The sequence below is a fragment of the Amblyomma maculatum genome, chromosome 1 (assembly GCF_055883805.1).
Source record: "Amblyomma maculatum isolate TAMU_Amacu chromosome 1, ASM5588380v1, whole genome shotgun sequence".
Taxonomy (NCBI): domain Eukaryota; kingdom Metazoa; phylum Arthropoda; class Arachnida; order Ixodida; family Ixodidae; genus Amblyomma; species Amblyomma maculatum.
In genome coordinates, this window is record NC_139344.1 from 93,912,925 (window position 1) to 93,922,045 (window position 9,121).

Here is a 9,121-nt window from a genome sequence, read left to right on the forward strand (position 1 = left end):
CTGCTGCTCTGCACTGGGGAAGGGGAAGGAGAGAAGAAAGTCATGATGGGTGACGATGTGGGAGGAGGCATATGAAATATATATACAGACACAGCAGCTTGCTTTACAAGCGCGAATCAAGTCCGCTGGCGCTCCAATAACGACAAAGAGCACGCACTGCCTGGACGCCCTTCCCCTTGTCCTGCCAAGCACCCAGCAGCAGTTCCTCCGACAGAGGCCTCTTGTCTAAACGCTTCAAGGAAGCAGCTAGCACATTTCTTTCGTTCGCATACTCTGGGCACACCAATAATACATGGTCCACAGTCTCTGGGATGCCACAAGTTGAACATTCCGGTGAGTCCATCTGTCCAATTAAATGTAAGTACTTGCGCGTGAAAGCCACGTTTAGACGAAGTCTATGTATCAAGCATGCCTGATGACACGAAATTTAAATTTAAATGTTCGATCGAGCCTTCTTAGACGGATGTGTCGGGCGTCTGGTTGAGCCCAGTAAGCTGCTGTAGCAATATTCATACAACTCTTTAGAAGACACGTCGTATCCGCCCTTGAAAAAGGCGCAGCTGTTTGGAGCCCATTGATGAGTGCGCTTTTCGCTTCAACATCGGCCTGCTCATTCCCATGGAGGCCGCAGTGGGCAGGAAACATAATCATGTGGCCTTGCAGCTGGGCAGATGTGATGAGCTCCATAATGTTTAGTGCCAGGGACTGATAGGCAGTGTGGCGTAAGAAGTTTTCCAAAATTTGTAATGCAGTCTTCGAGTCCGTGAATATACACCATTTTTGAGGTGGTTCCCCACATATATAGCGAATAGATTCCCGAATGGTTACAAGTTCGGCAGCGGTTGATGTAGAGGTATGTCCCAAAAGGAAATGCAGAGTCGTTTTCTGAGCTGGTATGACCACAGCTGCAGCGGATACCTGTGCTGACACAGATCCATCGGTGTATACGTGAATATAATTGGGATATTCTGACCAGGTGTGTGCCAGAGTAAGTTGTTTGAGTCCACTAATTGGTACCATTGATTTCTTTAGTATTTCGGGAATACCAAGGTGCACCAAAGGTTTATCCATCGTCCATGGTGGTTGGGTGGGACGATATGGGAGGGCATATCCTGTCGGTACTTGCGACTGATGGCAGCGGAGTGCACTTGTAAAACTGCAGTCCGGCCTCTCATTCAGAATCTTGCTGAGTGGGTGAAAACGGTGTCTTGTAAGTGCTCGTAAATATACACGAAGTGGTTCGTGTGACAAGTATATGGACACTGGGCGAGCGTGTGCCTCTTCAATTGTGCCTTTGTTAGAGGTGCATCTGGGCAGTCCAAGGCATATTTTCAGTGCCTGCGCTTGCACGCTCTCTAAAGTCCGCAAGCAGGAAACGTTCATACTAGAGAGTACTGGGAGACTGTACCGGATGTATCCAACAAACAGAGCCTCGTAAAGCCGTATTAAGGAGCGCTCAGTTGGACCCCATTTGATGCCAGCTATGTAACGAAGTACACGACAAAAATTAATTAGCCTTTTCTTCACCATAGCAATATGTTTCGACCAAGATAGTCGGTGGTCAATAATTACTCCTAAGAATCTGTGCCTGGAGACGTATGGTATTACGACTCCATGAAGGGTAATCGGGTAGCGGCTGACACATTTTCCAGTAAACGCGATCACTGCACACTTTTCTGCCGCTAAAAATAAACCTTGACGCCGTAAGTACATCGATGTTGATGACACAGCTCGTTGCAGTCTCGCACGTAGTTGTGGGCGCGTCGAACCAGAGGCCCAGATGCAGATGTCGTCAGCATATGCACTTATGTGGATGTTAGTTGCCAATTCACTCACCAGGCCAATTAGCGCAACGTTAAATAAAGTTGGGCTGAGAACTCCTCCCTGTGGAACTCCACGACCGACCTGAAAGCGGGTAGTATCTCCTTCAGGCGTAGTCATGTAAACAGAGCGGCCGCTGAGATAGCTTACAATCCACAAGTACAGCCGGCCACCAACTCCCACGTCGTCAAGTCCATCAAGAATAGCTTCATGGAGGACGTTGTCGTAAGCTCCCTTTATATCTAAAAATGCAGCAGCTACTAGTCGACGGTGACGCTTTTCGTGTTCTACTGTCGCCACAAGGTCGATGACGCTGTCAATGGATGAGCGTCCGCGGCGAAATCCAGTCATCATATTCGGATAAAGATCATTACTCTCTAGATACCACTCAAGTCTTGTCAGCACCATGCGCTCCATAACTTTTCCAACACAGCTTGCTAGGGCAACTGGCCGGTATGAGGTAAGTTCGAGAGGAGGCTTTCCAGGCTTCAAAAGAGCAACCAGGCGGCTAATTTTCCAGTGTTCAGGAACAGTAATAGAAGCCCATATATTATTGAAACAATTAAGTAGTGCAGTTCTACCATCCTTGCCTAGGTTTGATAAGGTTGAATAAGTAATCCCGTCAGGACCAGGTGCAGACAAGAAGCAAGAGCGGCGTCTAATTCAGCTATCGTAAAGGGCACGTCGTATTGATCATTCGGCGAAGGTGGTGCAAAAACCTCTGAAATTGGTAACTGTGCCTGGTTTGTGCCCACAACCATTTTACAAAATCTTCAGCTACGTCAACTTCATTGCGGCGTTGGTAAAGGGCCAGGGCACAAAAAGAGTGCCTTTCTCGCGGAGGTGTGCGCAAGCTTCTCGCAACGTGCCAGATACGCGACAGGGGCTTACGGGGATCCATTGATGAGCAGAACTGTCTCCAACGTTGTCGTCCTAACCTCTCCAGGTGGCGCAAAACTTGTCGTTTAGCTCGGCGAGAAAGTGCGAGATCTTGCGCGGATTTCGTTCTTCTGTACTTCCTTTCAGCCCGCCGACGGATCGCGCGAAGCCGCTCAAATTCCACGTCGATGCTGGACACTGACACCGGCACACTAACATAGCGAGTGTTCTCACTGAGAGAGGAAGTAATGAGTCCCTCTATTTCAGATGGTGACTGGAGGTCCACGCTGGAAGTCTCCACCGCTGCCCTAAAGGCGGGCCAGTCTGTGTATTGCACACGAGGTGAAGTGGCAGGTGCAAACCACCTGATGCATATGTACGTTGGTATGTGATCACTCCCATGTGTTTCCACATCACTACACCAAGAAACGGAGGGATGGAGGCTTCTGGAAACAAACGCCACATCCAAGCAGCTGCTGTAGGTTGTTCCGCGTAGAAACGTCGGTGAGCCGTCGTTTATATTGACGAGATCTTGCGTATGCATAAAGTCTGCCAGGTCTCTTCCTCTATTGCTCATTATGGCACTACCCCATTGAGGGTGGTGAGCATTGAAGTCCCCCACAATAATACGAGGAGCTGCACAACACTGGATTGTTGAAAATAGACATGATTTGTCCAAGCCATCCCTCGGTGGAATATAAGCGCCAATTACAGAACATACTCGTCCTTTCAGGGTTAACGTCAAACAAATGTAGTGGTTCGTGTTGTGGGGCTGCAGAGCATGGCGGACGTGCGCGATGTCTTGGCGTACACATACCAGCACTTTGCTTGTTTCGTCTGCTTCTCTAGACCATAGCAGAACATATCCAGAAAGGCGGAAAGCAGCCGGCATGTAGGGCTCACAGATCACAATCACAGGAAAGCGGTACTTCTGTACCCGCTGTCGTAAGTCACTCAGCCGACCACGCAGGCCTCAGGCATTCCATTGCATCACTACACTGCGGCGCAAGTGCATCGTCACAGAGGTGGGGCTAGTTTGTTGCGCCATTGTGAATTATTGCAATGCCGCCAAGAGCGGCTCAAATGCGTCCAAAAACTGAACAGCAAACTTTGCTGTTTGCGTGTTGGTGCTGGAGAGCAGCACCCGCATTGAACGAACCAGCTCTTTCAGCATTTCTTTTACCTGCTGGCTGTCGGGGTTGTCGGAATTTTCATTACGTGTGGCACCCAAACTGGGATGAGGCCTGGCGTTGGCCTTTGATGGTAGAGCAGGCCACTCAACATCAGAGGCGGTAGGTAATACAACAGCTTCTGTCTGATCCTTGGCCTGTGACACTGTCTGCGACATTACAACAAGAGTACTCTTAACGGGATTAGACTCAATCTGTTGTGGCACCTGAGCTGACGTTAACTCTGAAGTTGACTTATCCAGGCTAGGCTTGCCTTCCGATTCCTTGTGTCGGCGTCGGGAACGGTGCTTGCGACGACGAATAGACGCGGCCGCTTCTTGATGAGTCGAGTTATCTCTCACCATCTTTTTTAGTATACGTTTTTCGTTCCGAATTTTAGGACAGTCCTTAGCCGTCGCTTCATGGGCACCCGAGCAGTTCGCACACTTGACAGTCTCCGTCTGGCATGTGTCATGAAGATGCGTACCGCCGCATCGACGGCAGGATACCTCGTTTTGACAAACGGCGCTCACATGTCCGATCTTGTGGCATTTGTGGCACTGAACAGGTCTTGGAACATGCATCCGAACTGGGTGTCTCACATAGCCCACTTTAACGTGGGATGGGGGATTCAGTTTCAAAGACTAATTTAACGCACTTTGAACGACCGAAACGATGAACATCCACAATTCGCGCCGTAGATTTGATCAGCGTGCAGAGATCGCTTTCACTGTATCACTGTCGCTATACTGTCGCTGTCTCTTGCGCTGTCACTATAGGCGGCATTTTTACGCAGTTTTCCCGAGCTCTGTCACTGGCTGAGTGTTGTATACCACTTTTGCTCACGACTGTACGTACGTACGCACGTATGTATGTATGTATGTATGTATGTATGTATGTATGTATGTATGTATGTATGTATGTATGTATGTATGTATGTATGTATGTATGTATGTATGTATGTATGTATGTATGCATGCATGCATGCATGCATGCATGCATGCATGTATGTATGTATGTATGTATGTATGTATGTATGTATGTATGTATGTATGTATGTATGTATGTATGTATGTATGTACGTACGTATGTATGTATGTATGTATGTATGTATGTATGTATGTATGTATGTATGTATGTATGTATGTATGTATGTATGTATGTATGTCAGTGCGTGCGTGAGTTCGTGCGCAATTGAAGGAACACAGTGTTTTCAGGCAATTAGAATAAATGTTTAATAATCTAATCAATCTCCTAGAAAAATTTTTCTTCTGCGGCATTTCACTCGACACTGAAACCTGATGTGAAAAGTAGCACGCTATGAAAGAAGCTATGCTCTGTCCTGCTGCAGCTTCCCGTGATGATGCATATGCGTTCGTTGACTCCGGGTTGACTGGGATTAATTCTGAACCAATATGACTACTGTTCATTATTAGCTTGGAGCCAGACTTTATTGTCGTGCTCATTTCACAGGGCACACACACGTATTAAGCATGTATACTTTAGTGTTGAGCCCGCCCTTCGATCTTCATGCGTTGGCAGTAAATAATTTCGAGATATGGCATTTACCTGTACATTCACAGATTTGCTGCATAATAATCAGAGCTCAATTTTTATTGCATGCAAGAGCGTCCATGCTTACCAAATATTTTTTTTTTCTGGAAATGCCAAATACTTAGAAGCATCGATCAGATCGCGTTCTGTCGGATTTGGCATGCATGTGCTATTTTTTTATGAATTTTTCCATACCAATGCACAGCGGTTTTGCTTCCTGTGGGCAAACGGAAACATGTTATTTGTATGCTTCGAAATTCTCGCATGCTTCTTATCAGCCTTGCTAACATGATCGGACACCTTTCACAAAGCAGCAAGTCGAGTTGCTTCAAAGCAAGGTTCAAATAGAAATGCAACAAACTGGGTGTTGAGGCGGCGGGTGATGTGGACGCCTGGGTGACACGAGATCTGCCTTACTTGAGATAAGGACCCCATTCTTTTGGAAACGCTCTGCCTGCCGACGGGTTTTTAGGGTGTTAGCTCTATTGCTCACTTGCGCGAGTTTCGCGTTTTTCCGAGAATCATAAACAGCGCCATTACCATAGCAACATCGTCGTCTTCGTAGCGACCGGGCAAACCAGCCGGAGCGCTCCACGCCCCCGGCCTCCGTGGCAAAGCGCGGAAGCGGGCGATGCTAAGCACGTAGCATTACAGCAGAAATGAACGCCGAACCAGTTTCCCAGCCGAGTGCATCAACGGTTTACCGTAGACGCTGAAATGATTTCGACAATCCGCGAGATAGCATAGTGTCCATAGTAACAAAATGTACGCGGCGAACATGAAAGACACGAGTGGCCAGTCCACTCTCTCCTCAAGTGGTACTTTTGTAGAAAAACAGATGCAATGGAACGGGGCACAAGCCCTACAGCTAGGCTTCGAAGGGAAAATAATAAAAAAGAACTGTAGAAACGACGAATGAGAAGGAACGGAAGCCACGAAACCACCCCTGCACTCGTGGTGATGAAAAACGACCCTTTTGATAATTGCTGACCCAACAGGGAGCTGCAGAGTCACCGAGACCGATGTCGTTGTTTCCAGCCTCACTGAACATGACGGGCACGGTGAAGTACACAGGACCGCTGTTTTTGACTGCTAACGTTTCTTTGTCACTCAGAAAAACAATGAAGACAGCAAGATTAGCGGGCAAAAAACGCGCAAATAAACAAACCCGTCCAAAAAGAAAAGAGACGAGCAGAAGAAACGTTGAACACAGACAGAGGTGGGGTCACCTTAGCTGCTACGCCAACCGTTTTTTCTTTTTTTTTTTTACCCTCGGTTTGACTAGCTTGCATGAGTAGTTGCACTGTCCAGGGAAGGACCGTTAAAGCAAAGGAGCCAGCGCTTCGATCAAGCACCGGAGATAGTCAGTGCAAAATGCTACAGCGATACGCGCTCCGCAAAGCAGCAAAAATACAAATCAAAGCTCTCTCATCCTCCACTTCGGGAAACCAGCTTCCCCGTTCTCTACGAGCCGCAAGGCTGACGTCGGAGTCGCAAACGACATTCATTGGTCCGTCTCGCTGACTGACGGGTGAAGGATGGATGTGTCCATCGCTAAAGTGAGCTAGATGAGCTAGTGAGTGTCCATCGCTAAAGTGAGCTAGTGAGCTAGACCATCGCTCTCTGCGCGCTTTTCCCTCGCCATGACCGGACTGAATGCAGGGACGCGCGCTCCCTCGCCCATTTATTTATTTATTTTTTTCTCGCGCCCACAGAGTACCACTCCCCACCTCCCGCCAAACGCGGAGGAAGGGGAATTTGTCTTGCGGAGGCTAGACGACCGGGCAGGAGAGTGAGAAACCTCTGCGAAGGAACGGGGGGAGGGAAACACGACAGAATCAGGTGATTGCGGTGGCTGTAACTGCGGTATTATTTACTCTTTTCAAAAACATTTTGCGGCCTTGTGTTCTGGGGGCGAAGTCTCACAGTCGCCGGGGAAGAAAATATTTTCGACCGGAGGGTGAACAGTGGGCCTTTAACGGAACTGTGAAAAATAATTCAAATCAGCAATGCACTTGGGCTCATAAAGTACCAGTAAATAAACGACAGTTAAGCATCCGATGCATTCTTTATGTTTTTGAAGAGGTAAGCCGAATTTTAGCATTTCTTTTACCACTTTTCTCTTTGTTGTGAACTGGCAAAATCTTCACATCATGCAATAAATTTGTACTGCATGCAACAGCCTCTTCTCATCATTCGATAATTTCCATATAATTTTATTGTTCCTTCGAGGGTTTGCGTGATACCGAACTTCTAACGCGCAAGACCTTAACGCCTCACTTTCAGTGTAAGACTGACTCGATACTGAGAATGCAGACCGATTCCGCGTTGTCTGGATGTATCTCTAGCTGGTGAGTTGAAATTATGACAGCACTGTTCTTTGAATGGCTGATTCCGCTTAGTCGTTTTTGTGGAAGAAAAGAGGCCTCCTCTCTTCGTTGGTTCTTCTCGTGGAAGGCTGCGCCATGAGCAGCGAGATGCTTGCTTTCGCCAAACACGTACATACATCATGTGTTCTAAAATTTAAAAAAAAAAAATGAAGTAACGAAAACCACTACTTGCAATGGACTGGGAGCACGAGCGAGAGCTTTAGCTGGCGGCGTTTCGTCCGAAGACGGACTCGGCACACAAACAATATGCTACACTGTATGGGAAGAAATCCGTCCACAACGTCCCACTGTGTCCCGACTCAACTCAACCAAGCTGAGTCACCCCACCCCTTGCGCCGACCCCTTGACCTGACCCGCCAACGTTTACCTCCCTCGCCCGATGGTAAGGATTGGTTTGTGGTTTGTGGGTGTAACGTCCCTGAGCGACTTAGGTGATGAGAGACGCCGTAGTGGAGGACTCCGGAAATTTCGACCACCTGGGGTTCTTTAACGTGCACTGACATCATACAGCACACGGGTGCCTTGCTTTTCGCCTCCATCAAAATGCTGCCGCCGAGGCCGGGATTCGATCCCGCGTCCTTGGGAACAGTAGTCGAGCGCCGTAACCACTGCGCCACCCCGGCGGGATCGATGGTAAGGAAATGGCAGAGTGAAAATGTTGTAGAAACATCATACCCTCTTGTAAATACCCCTCGATTCAAGTAAGGCCTAGATTCAGGTAAAGTCCCTTTAGATTCAGGTTCTTTGTAGCGACACCCTCGTCATTTTTCTGAACTGCAAGATTTGTAGCGCATGTACATTTTGTAGATGGCGCTACCTACTGCATTTATCGTACGTGGCTCTGCTATTTCACTGTTTATTATACGCTTTGTAGTTGATAATTGTTACCAGTTGAATAAAAGAACAAAAGCCCAAAATTTTACATTATATTTTCCAGAAAAAAACAAGCCATGGAGCATTTCAATCATGCCTAAAATATTTCATGAAGAGCTCGCACCCTTTAAGCAAACCACGAAAAAAGTAGCCGAAATCATCCTGACCGTGCACATTCCTCGAGAGTCATAGAGAAGAACCGACGCTTATCCTCTGACAGCGAAGTGTCAAGTTTTTCCATGCGAAACCTCAGCACCACTAAAAGCTTAATTGTTACTTGAACAGTTAAGCATTTTCTTTTAGCCATTTTACAAAAAACGCTAACTTTGATCAAAAATAACTTTTACACTAAATGAGGCAGACAGATGATATTTCCAGGAAAAAACAAACCCTGCACAACCTCCAACTATAGTGCCTATTCTAGACATTATACTC